We start from the raw sequence: 11,055 nt of genomic DNA, 5'->3' as shown, positions 1-11,055 counted from the left end.
GGTATAAATCAGTAACCACTGACACTTAGAATTTTTTCGGGTCGGTATAAATCAGTAACCACTGACACTTAGAATTTTTTCGAGTTGGTATAAATCAGTAACCACTGACACTTAGAATATTTTCGGGTTGGTATAAATCAGTAACCACTGACACTTAGAATTTTTTCGACTTGGTATAAATCAGTAACCACTGACACTTAGAATTTTTTCGGGTTGGTATAAATCAGTAACCACTGACACTTAGAATATTTTCGGGTCGGTACAAATCAGTAACCACTGACACTTAGAATATTTTCGGGTTGGTATAAATCAGTAACCACTGACACTTAGAATTTTTTCGAGTTGGTATAAATCAGTAACCACTGACACTTAGAATTTTTTCGGGTTGGTATAAATCAGTAACCACCGACACTTAGAATATTTTCGGGTTGGTATAAATCAGTAACCACCGACACTTAGAATTTTTTCGGCTCAGTAGAAATCAGTAACCAAGCGCATTTTTGAATTGGTTACTGATTTCTCCGTTCGAGTTGCGGCTGCGGTTGGCTTCAAATAGTGGTGGGGGCTTAATTATCGCCGAGGGGAGCATGTCCCGGTGGTGTGGCCGAGGATGGAGTGCCTTTTGAAGGGGGTGTTTCTGAATTTGGACCCTTTTTGAGTTGCATGGCCGGATGGGTGTGGTTTTGAAGGGTGTGTCTGTCTGGAGTGGCACCGGCGTTGGTGTGAGGCTGAGGGTGGGCGTTCGGTTCCTGGTTAGGGATAGGGAAAGGGTGAGACTTAGCTTTAGTGCTCGTGCCCCCGATTTTGGTAATGTTTGACGTCAATTTTCCAAGGAGGCGAATGCAAGGCTTCAGAGGGACTTTGAGTGTTCGGGGGCGGGGTAGCTCAGCCGGATTTGCCCCGGCGGTTCTGCGGACGGTGTTGACTTCGAGGGCGGACCGGCCCCCGTGTTCAGTCCGAATATCGTGCATTGTTAACGGCGGGAAGTGTTCCAAAAGGGAATGGGATTGAATGTGACTGCTGAAGCCGACTTTGAGACCTGTAACGCGGGTAGCTCAGCCGGATTTGACCCGGCGGTTCTGGCGACGGTCTCGCCTTCGAGGGGGGAGCGCCCCGCGTGTTCAGGCCGAATTTTGTGCATTTCCATCGGCGGGAAGAGGTCCAAACGGGAATGGGATTGAATGTGACTGCTGAAGCCGACATTGAGACCTCTAACGCGGGTAGCTCGGCAGGATTTGACCCGGCGGTTCTGCCGAAGGTCTCACCTTCGAGGGGGGAGCGTCCCGCGTGTTCAGGCCGAATATCGTGCATTGTTAACGGCGGGAAGTGTTCCAAAAGGGAATGGGATTGAATGTGACTGCTGAAGCCGACATTGAGACCTCTAACGCGGGTAGCTCGGCCGGATTTGACCCGGCGGTTCTGGCGACGGTCTCGCCTTCGAGGGGGGAGCGTCCCGCGTGTTCAGGCCGAATTTTGTGCATTTCCATCGGCGGGAAGAGGTCCAAACGGGAATGGGATTGAATGTGACTGCTGAAGCCGACATTGAGACCTCTAACGCGGGTAGCTCGGCCGGATTTGACCCGGCGGTTCTGCCGAAGGTCTCACCTTCGAGGGGGGAGCCTCCCGCGTGTTCAGGCCGAATTTTGTGCATTTCCATCGGCGGGAAGAGGTCCAAACGGGAATGGGATTGAATGTGACTGCTGAAGCCGACATTGAGACCTCTAACGCGGGTAGCTCGGCCGGATTTGACCCGGCGGTTCTGCCGAAGGTCTCACCTTCGAGGGGGGAGCGCCCACCGTGTACAGGCCGATTTTCATGCATTTCCAACCGTGGGAAGGGGTCCGAAAGGGGATGGGGGTGAACGTGACTGCTCAACCCGACTTTGAGACCTGTAACGCGGGTAGCTCAGCCGGATTTGACCCGGCGGTTCTGGCGACGGTCTCGCCTTCGAGGGGGGAGCGTCCCGCGTGTTCAGGCCGAATTTTGTGCATTTCCATCGGCGGGAAGAGGTCCAAACGGGAATGGGATTGAATGTGACTGCTGAAGCCGACATTGAGACCTCTAACGCGGGTAGCTCGGCAGGATTTGACCCGGCGGTTCTGCCGAAGGTCTCACCTTCGAGGGGGGAGCGCCCACCGTGTACAGGCCGATTTTCATGCATTTCCAACCGTGGGAAGGGGGCCGAAAGGGGATGGGGGTGAATGTGACTGCTCAACCCGACTTTGAGGCATCTAACCCGGGTAGCTCAGCCGGGTTTGACCCGGCGGTTCTGCCGACGGCCTCGCCTTCGAGGGGGGAGCGTCCCCCGTGTACAGGCCGATTTTCATGCATTTCGAACCGTGGGAAGTGGCCCAAAAGGGGATGGGAGTGAATGTGACTGCTCAACCCGACTTTGGCGCTTCCGAGCCGGGTAGCTCAGCCGGGTTTGACCCGGCGGTTCTGCCGACGGTCTCGTCTTCGAGGCGGGTGCCTCCCCCGTGTACAGGCCGATTTTCATGCATTTCGTACCGTGGGAAGTGGTCCAAAAGGGAATGGGGGTGGACGTGACTGCTCATACCGACATCGAGACTTGTAAGCCGTGTAGCTCGGCCGGGTTTGATCCGGCGGGTCTGCCGACGGTCTCGTCTTCGAGAGGGGGGCCTCCCCCGTGTACAGGCCGATTTTCGTGCATTTCCAACGGTGGGAAGAGGTTCAAAAGGGGATGGGGGTGAATGTGACTGCTCAACCCGACTCTGAGGCTTCTAACCCGGGTAGCCCGGCCGGGTTTGACCCGGCGGTTCTGCCGTCGGTCTCGCCTTCGAGGGCGGAGCCTCCCCCGTGTACAGGCCGATTTTCGTGCATTTCAAACCGTGGGAAGCGGTCCAAAAGGGGATGGGAGTGAATGTGACTGCTCATACCGACCTTGGCGCTTCCGACCCGGGTAGCTCAGCCGGGTTTGACCCGGCGGTTCTGCCGACGGTCTCGTCTTCGAGGCGGGTGCCTCCCCCGTGTACAGGCCGATTTTCATGCATTTCGTACCGTGGGAAGTGGTCCAAAAGGGAATGGGGGTGAATGTGACTGCTCAACCCGACTCTGAGGCTTCTAACCCGGGTAGCTCGGCCGGGTTTGACCCGGCGGTTCTGCCGTCGGTCTCGCCTTCGAGAGGGGCGCCTCCCCCGTGTACAGGCCGATTTTCGTGCATTTCCAACGGTGGGAAGAGGTTCAAAAGGGGATGGGGGTGAATGTGACTGCTCAACCCGACTCTGAGGCTTCTAACCCGGGTAGCCCGGCCGGGTTTGACCCGGCGGTTCTGCCGTCGGTCTCGCCTTCGAGGGCGGAGCCTCCCCCGTGTACAGGCCGATTTTCGTGCATTTCAAACCGTGGGAAGCGGTCCAAAAGGGGATGGGAGTGAATGTGACTGCTCATACCGACCTTGGCGCTTCCGACCCGGGTAGCTCAGCCGGGTTTGACCCGGCGGTTCTGCCGACGGTCTCGCCTTCGAGGGGGGAGCGTCCCCCGTGTTCAGGCCGAATTTTGTGCATTTCGAACCGTGGGAAGTTGCCCAAAAGTCGATGGGAGTGAATGTGACTGCTCAACCCGACTTTGGCGCTTCCGAGCCGGGTAGCTCAGCCGGGTTTGACCCGGCGGTTCTGCCGACGGTCTCGTCTTCGAGGCGGGTGCCTCCCCCGTGTACAGGCCGATTTTCATGCATTTCGTACCGTGGGAAGTGGTCCAAAAGGGAATAGGGGTGGACGTGACTGCTCATACCGACATTGAGACTTGTAAGCCGTGTAGCTCGGCCGGGTTTGATCCGGCGGGTCTGCCGACGGTCTCGTCTTCGAGGCGGGTGCCTCCCCCGTGTACAGGCCGATTTTCGTGCATTTCGAACCGTGGGAAGTGGTCCAAAAGGGGATGGGGGTGGACGTGACTGCTCAACCCGACTTTGAGGCTTCTAACCCGGGTAGCTCGGCCGGGTTTGACCCGTCGATTCTGCCGATGGTCTCGTTTTGGAGGGGGGAGCCTCCCCCGTGTTCAGTCCGATTTTCGTGCATTTCGAACCGTGGGAAGTGGCCCAAAAGGGGATGGGAGTGAATGTGACTGCTCATACCGACTTTGGCGCTTCCGAGCCTGGTAGCTCAGCCGGGTTTGATCCGGCGGTTCTGCCGACGGTCTCGTCTTCGAGGCGGCTCCCTCCCCCGTGTACAGGCCGATTTTCATGCATTTGCAACGGTGGGAAGTTGCCCAAAAGGGGATGGGAGTGAATGTGACTGCTCAACCCGACTTTGGCGCTTCCGAGCCTGGTAGCTCAGCCGGGTTTGAACCGGCGGTTCTGCCGACGGTCTCGTCTTCGAGGCGGCTCCCTCCCCCGTGTACAGGCCGATTTTCGTGCATTTCGAACCGTGGGAAGTGGTCCAAAAGGGAATGGGGGTGGACGTGACTGCTCAACCCGACTCTGAGGCTTCTAACCCGGGTAGCTCGGCCGGGTTTGATCCGGCGGTTCTGCCGACGGTCTCGTCTTCGAGGCCGGTGCCTCCCCCGTGTACAGGCCGATTTTCGTGCATTTCCAACGGTGGGAAGTGGTCCAAAAGGGAATGGGGGTGGACGTGTCTGCTCATACCGACTTTGAGACTTGTAAGCCGGGTAGCTCAGCCGGGTTTGTTCCGGCGGTTCTGCCGACGGTCTCGTCATCGAGGGGGGAGCCTCCCCCGTGTCCAGGCCGATTTTCATGCATTTCCAACCGTGGGAAGTGGTCCAAAAGGGAATGGGGGTGAATGTGACTGCTCATACCGACTTTGAGACTTTTAAGCCGGGTAGCTCAGCCGGGTTTGACCCGGCGGTTCTGCCGACGGTCTCGCCTTCGAGGGGGGAGCGTCCCCCGTGTTCAGGCCGAATTTTGTGCATTTCGAACCGTGGGAAGTTGCCCAAAAGTCGATGGGAGTGAATGTGACTGCTCAACCCGACTTTGAGACTTGTAAGCCGGGTAGCTCAGCCGGGTTTGACCCGGCGGTTCTGCCGACGGTCTCGTCTTCGAGGCGGGTGCCTCCCCCGTGTACAGGCCGATTTTCATGCATTTCGTACCGTGGGAAGCGGTCCAAAAGGGGATGGGAGTGAACGTGACTGCTCATACCGACTTTGGCGCTTCCGAGCCGGGTAGCTCAGCCGGGTTTGACCCGGCGGGTCTGCCGACGGTCTCGCCTTCGAGGGGGGAGCGTCCCCCGTGTTCAGGCCGAATCTTGTGCATTTCGAACCGTGGGAAGTTGCCCAAAAGTCGATGGGAGTGAATGTGACTGCTCAACCCGACTTTGAGACTTGTAAGCCGGGTAGCTCAGCCGGGTTTGACCCGGCGGTTCTGCCGACGGTCTCGTCTTCGAGGCCGGTGCCTCCCCCGTGTACAGGCCGATTTTCGTGCATTTCCAACGGTGGGAAGTGGTCCAAAAGGGAATGGGGGTGGACGTGTCTGCTCATACCGACTTTGAGACTTGTAAGCCGGGTAGCTCAGCCGGGTTTGTTCCGGCGGTTCTGCCGACGGTCTCGTCATCGAGGGGGGAGCCTCCCCCGTGTCCAGGCCGATTTTCATGCATTTCCAACCGTGGGAAGTGGTCCAAAAGGGAATGGGGGTGAATGTGACTGCTCATACCGACTTTGAGACTTTTAAGCCGGGTAGCTCGGCCGGGTTTGACCCGGCGGTTCTGCCGACGGTCTCGTCTTCGAGGCGGGTGCCTCCCCCGTGTACAGGCCGATTTTCGTGCATTTCGAACCGTGGGAAGTGGTCTAAAAGTCGATGGGAGTGAACGTGACTGCTCAACCCGACTTTGAGACTTGTAAGCCGGGTAGCTCAGCCAGGTTTGACCCGGCGGTTCTGCCGACGGTCTCGCCTTCGAGGGCGGACCCTCCCCCGTGTACAGGCCGGTTTTCGTGCATTTCGAACCGTGGGAAGTGATCCAAAAGGGAATGGGGGTGAACGTGACTGCCCAACCCGGCTTTGAGACTTGTAAGCCGGGTAGCTCAGCCGGGTTGGACCCGGCGGTTCTGCCGACGGTCTCGACTTCGAGGCGGGTGCCTCCCCCGTGTACAGGCCGATTTTCATGCATTTGCAACGGTGGGAAGTTGCCCAAAAGTCGATGGGAGTGAATGTGACTGCTCAACCCGACTTCGAGACTTGTAAGCCGGGTAGCTCAGCCGGGTTTGACCCGGCGGTTCTGCCGACGGTCTCGCCTTCGAGGGGGGAGCCTCCCCCGTGTACAGGCCGATTTTCGTGCATTTCCAACGGTGGGAACAGGTTCAAAAGGGGATGGGAGTGATTGTGACTGCTCAACCCGACTCTAGGGCTTCTAACCCGGGTAGCCCGGCCGGGTTTGACCCGGCGGTTCTGCCGACGGTCTCGTCTTCGAGGCGGGTGCCTCCCCCGTATACAGGCCGATTTTCATGCATTTCGAACCGTGGGAAGTGGTCCAAAAGGGAATGGGGGTGGACGTGTCTGCTCATACCGACTTTGAGACTTGTAAGCCGGGTAGCTCAGCCGGGTTTGATCCGGCGGTTCTGCCGACGGTCTCGCCTTCGAGGGGGGAGCCTCCCCCGTGTTCAGTCCGATTTCCATGCATTTCCAACCGTGGGAAGTTGCCCAAAAGGGGATGGGAGTGAATGTGACTGCTCAACCCGACTTTGGCGCTTCCGAGCCGGGTAGCTCAGCCGGGTTTGACCCGGCGGTTCTGCCGACGGTCTCGTCTTCGAGGCGGGTGCCTCCCCCGTATACAGGCCGATTTTCATGCATTTCGAACCGTGGGAAGTGGTCCAAAAGGGAATGGGGGTGGACGTGTCTGCTCATACCGACTTTGAGACTTGTAAGCCGGGTAGCTCAGCCGGGTTTGATCCGGCGGTTCTGCCGACGGTCTCGCCTTCGAGGGGGGAGCCTCCCCCGTGTTCAGTCCGATTTCCATGCATTTCCAACCGTGGGAAGTTGCCCAAAAGGGGATGGGAGTGAATGTGACTGCTCAACCCGACTTTGGCGCTTCCGAGCCGGGTAGCTCAGCCGGGTTTGACCCGGCGGTTCTGCCGACGGTCTCGTCTTCGAGGCGGGTGCCTCCCCCGTGTACAGGCCGATTTTCATGCATTTGGAACCGTGGGAAGTGGTCCAAAAGGGAATGGGGGTGGACGTGACTGCTCATACCGACTTTGAGACTTGTAAGCCGGGTAGCTCAGCCGGGTTTGACCCGGCGGTTCTGCCGACGGTCTCGCCTTCGAGGGGGGAGCCTCCCCCGTGTTCAGTCCGATTTTCGTGCATTTCCCACGGTGGGAAATGGTATCTTTCATTACGGGGACAAGGGTCTGAAGCGGTGAAGTCAGTAACCGGCATAGTTAAGGAAAGGGTTCGAATTTTCTCAACAGTACGAAAAAAGTGAGCAGGGAAGCTAGAGAAGGTGTCAGTGAGTCCCAAACGAGTGAACCGCAAAACTTAGGGAAATGCCCGAAAGCGTTTTAAAGGGTGAAATCGGGAACGAGGAAATGATCGGAAAGTGCCTGAAAGTGCTAAATGAGTAAACAGAAAAACGAAGAAAAATGTTTGAAAAGAAGAAGTGAGTAACCAGGAAAACTTAGAAAAATGTTCAAAACGAAGAAATCAGTAACCAGGAAAACTTAGAAAAATGATCAAAAAGAAGAAATGAGTAACCAGGAAAACTTAGAAAAATGTTTAAAAAGAAGAAATCAGTAACCAGGAAAACTTAGGAAAATGTTTAAAAAGAAGAAATCAGTAACCAGAAAAACTGCGAAAAATGTTTAAAAAGAAGAAATGAGTAACCAGAAAAACTTAGAAAAATGTTTAAAAAGAAGAAATCAGTAACCAGGAAAACTTAGAAAAATGTTTAAAAAGAAGAAATCAGTAACCAGGAAAACTTAGAAAAATGTTATAAAAGAAGAAGTGAGTAACCAGAAAAACTTAGAAAAATGTTTAAAAAGAAGAAATCAGTAACCAGAAAAACTGCGAAAAATGTTTAAAAAGAAGAAATCAGTAACCAGACAAACTGCGAAAAATGTTTAAAAAGAAGAAATCAGTAACCAGGAAAACTTAGAAAAATGTTTAAAAAGAAGAAGTGAGTAACCAGAAAAACTTAGAAAAATGTTTAAAAAGAAGAAATCAGTAACCAGAAAAACTTAGAAAAATGTTTAAAAAGAAGAAATCAGTAACCAGAAAAACTGCGAAAAATGTTTAAAAAGAAGAAATCAGTAACCAGAAAAACTTAGAAAAATGTTTAAAAAGAAGAAGTGAGTAACCAGAAAAACTTAGAAAAATGTTTAAAAAGAAGAAATCAGTAACCAGAAAAACGGCGAAAAATGTTTAAAAAGAAGAAATCAGTAACCAGACAAACTGCGAAAAATGTTTAAAAAGAAGAAATCAGTAACCAGAAAAACTTAGAAAAATGTTTAAAAAGAAGAAATCAGTAACCAGAAAAACTTAGAAAAATGTTTCAAAAGAAGAAGTGAGTAACCAGAAAAACTTAGAAAAATGTTTAAAAAGAAGAAGTGAGTAACCAGAAAAACTTAGAAAAATGTTTAAAAAGAAGAAATCAGTAACCAGAAAAACTTAGAAAAATGTTTAAAAAGAAGAAATCAGTAACCAGAAAAACTGCGAAAAATGTTTAAAAAGAAGAAATCAGTAACCAGACAAACTGCGAAAAATGTTTAAAAAGAAGAAATCAGTAACCAGGAAAACTTAGAAAAATGTTTAAAAAGAAGAAGTCAGTAACCAGAAAAACTTAGAAAAATGTTTAAAAAGAAGAAATCAGTAACCAGAAAAACTTAGAAAAATGTTTAAAAAGAAGAAATCAGTAACCAGAAAAACTGCGAAAAATGTTTAAAAAGAAGAAATCAGTAACCAGAAAAACTTAGAAAAATGTTTAAAAAGAAGAAGTGAGTAACCAGAAAAACTTAGAAAAATGTTTAAAAAGAAGAAATCAGTAACCAGAAAAACGGCGAAAAATGTTTAAAAAGAAGAAATCAGTAACCAGACAAACTGCGAAAAATGTTTAAAAAGAAGAAATCAGTAACCAGAAAAACTTAGAAAAATGTTTCAAAAGAAGAAGTGAGTAACCAGAAAAACTTAGAAAAATGTTTAAAAAGAAGAAGTGAGTAACCAGAAAAACTTAGAAAAATGTTTAAAAAGAAGAAATCAGTAACCAGAAAAACTTAGAAAAATGTTTAAAAAGAAGAAATCAGTAACCAGAAAAACTGCGAAAAATGTTTAAAAAGAAGAAATCAGTAACCAGACAAACTGCGAAAAATGTTTAAAAAGAAGAAATCAGTAACCAGGAAAACTTAGAAAAATGTTTAAAAAGAAGAAGTGAGTAACCAGAAAAACTTAGAAAAATGTTTAAAAAGAAGAAATCAGTAACCAGAAAAACTTAGAAAAATGTTTAAAAAGAAGAAATCAGTAACCAGAAAAACTGCGAAAAATGTTTAAAAAGAAGAAATCAGTAACCAGAAAAACTTAGAAAAATGTTTAAAAAGAAGAAGTGAGTAACCAGAAAAACTTAGAAAAATGTTTAAAAAGAAGAAATCAGTAACCAGAAAAACGGCGAAAAATGTTTAAAAAGAAGAAATCAGTAACCAGACAAACTGCGAAAAATGTTTAAAAAGAAGAAATCAGTAACCAGAAAAACTTAGAAAAATGTTTCAAAAGAAGAAGTGAGTAACCAGAAAAACTTAGAAAAATGTTTAAAAAGAAGAAGTGAGTAACCAGAAAAACTTAGAAAAATGTTTAAAAAGAAGAAATCAGTAACCAGAAAAACTTAGAAAAATGTTTAAAAAGAAGAAATCAGTAACCAGAAAAACTTAGAAAAATGTTTAAAAAGAAGAAATCAGTAACCAGAAAAACTGCGAAAAATGTTTAAAAAGAAGAAATCAGTAACCAGACAAACTGCGAAAAATGTTTAAAAAGAAGAAATCAGTAACCAGGAAAACTTAGAAAAATGTTTAAAAAGAAGAAGTGAGTAACCAGAAAAACTTAGAAAAATGTTTAAAAAGAAGAAATCAGTAACCAGAAAAACTTAGAAAAATGTTTAAAAAGAAGAAATCAGTAACCAGAAAAACTGCGAAAAATGTTTAAAAAGAAGAAATCAGTAACCAGGAAAACTTAGAAAAATGTTTAAAAAGAAGAAGTGAGTAACCAGAAAAACTTAGAAAAATGTTTAAAAAGAAGAAATCAGTAACCAGAAAAACTTAGAAAAATGTTTAAAAAGAAGAAATCAGTAACCAGAAAAACTGCGAAAAATGTTTAAAAAGAAGAAATCAGTAACCAGAAAAACTTAGAAAAATGTTTAAAAAGAAGAAGTGAGTAACCAGAAAAACTTAGAAAAATGTTTAAAAAGAAGAAATCAGTAACCAGAAAAACGGCGAAAAATGTTTAAAAAGAAGAAATCAGTAACCAGACAAACTGCGAAAAATGTTTAAAAAGAAGAAATCAGTAACCAGAAAAACTTAGAAAAATGTTTCAAAAGAAGAAGTGAGTAACCAGAAAAACTTAGAAAAATGTTTAAAAAGAAGAAGTGAGTAACCAGAAAAACTTAGAAAAATGTTTAAAAAGAAGAAATCAGTAACCAGAAAAACTTAGAAAAATGTTTAAAAAGAAGAAATCAGTAACCAGAAAAACTGCGAAAAATGTTTAAAAAGAAGAAATCAGTAACCAGGAAAACTTAGAAAAATGTTTAAAAAGAAGAAATGAGTAACCAGGAAAACTTAGAAAAATGTTTAAAAAGAAGAAATGAGTAACCAGGAAAACTTAGAAAAATGTTTAAAAAGAAGAAATCAGTAACCAGAAAAACTTAGAAAAATGTTTAAAAAGAAGAAATCAGTAACCAGAAAAACGGCGAAAAATGTTTAAAAAGAAGAAATGAGTAACCAGAAAAACTTAGAAAAATGTTTAAAAAGAAGAAATCAGTAACCAGAAAAACGGCGAAAAATGTTTAAAAAGAAGAAATCAGTAACCAGAAAAACTTAGAAAAATGTTTAAAAAGAAGAAGTGAGTAACCAGAAAAACTTAGAAAAATGTTTAAAAAGAAGAAATGAGTAACCAGAAAAACT

This window comes from Chiloscyllium punctatum, unplaced genomic scaffold, assembly GCF_047496795.1.
Source record: "Chiloscyllium punctatum isolate Juve2018m unplaced genomic scaffold, sChiPun1.3 scaffold_1476, whole genome shotgun sequence".
In the NCBI taxonomy this organism is placed as follows: domain Eukaryota; kingdom Metazoa; phylum Chordata; class Chondrichthyes; order Orectolobiformes; family Hemiscylliidae; genus Chiloscyllium; species Chiloscyllium punctatum.
The sequence above is the reverse complement of the archived record's forward strand: the minus strand, read 5'-3'. Positions refer to the sequence as shown.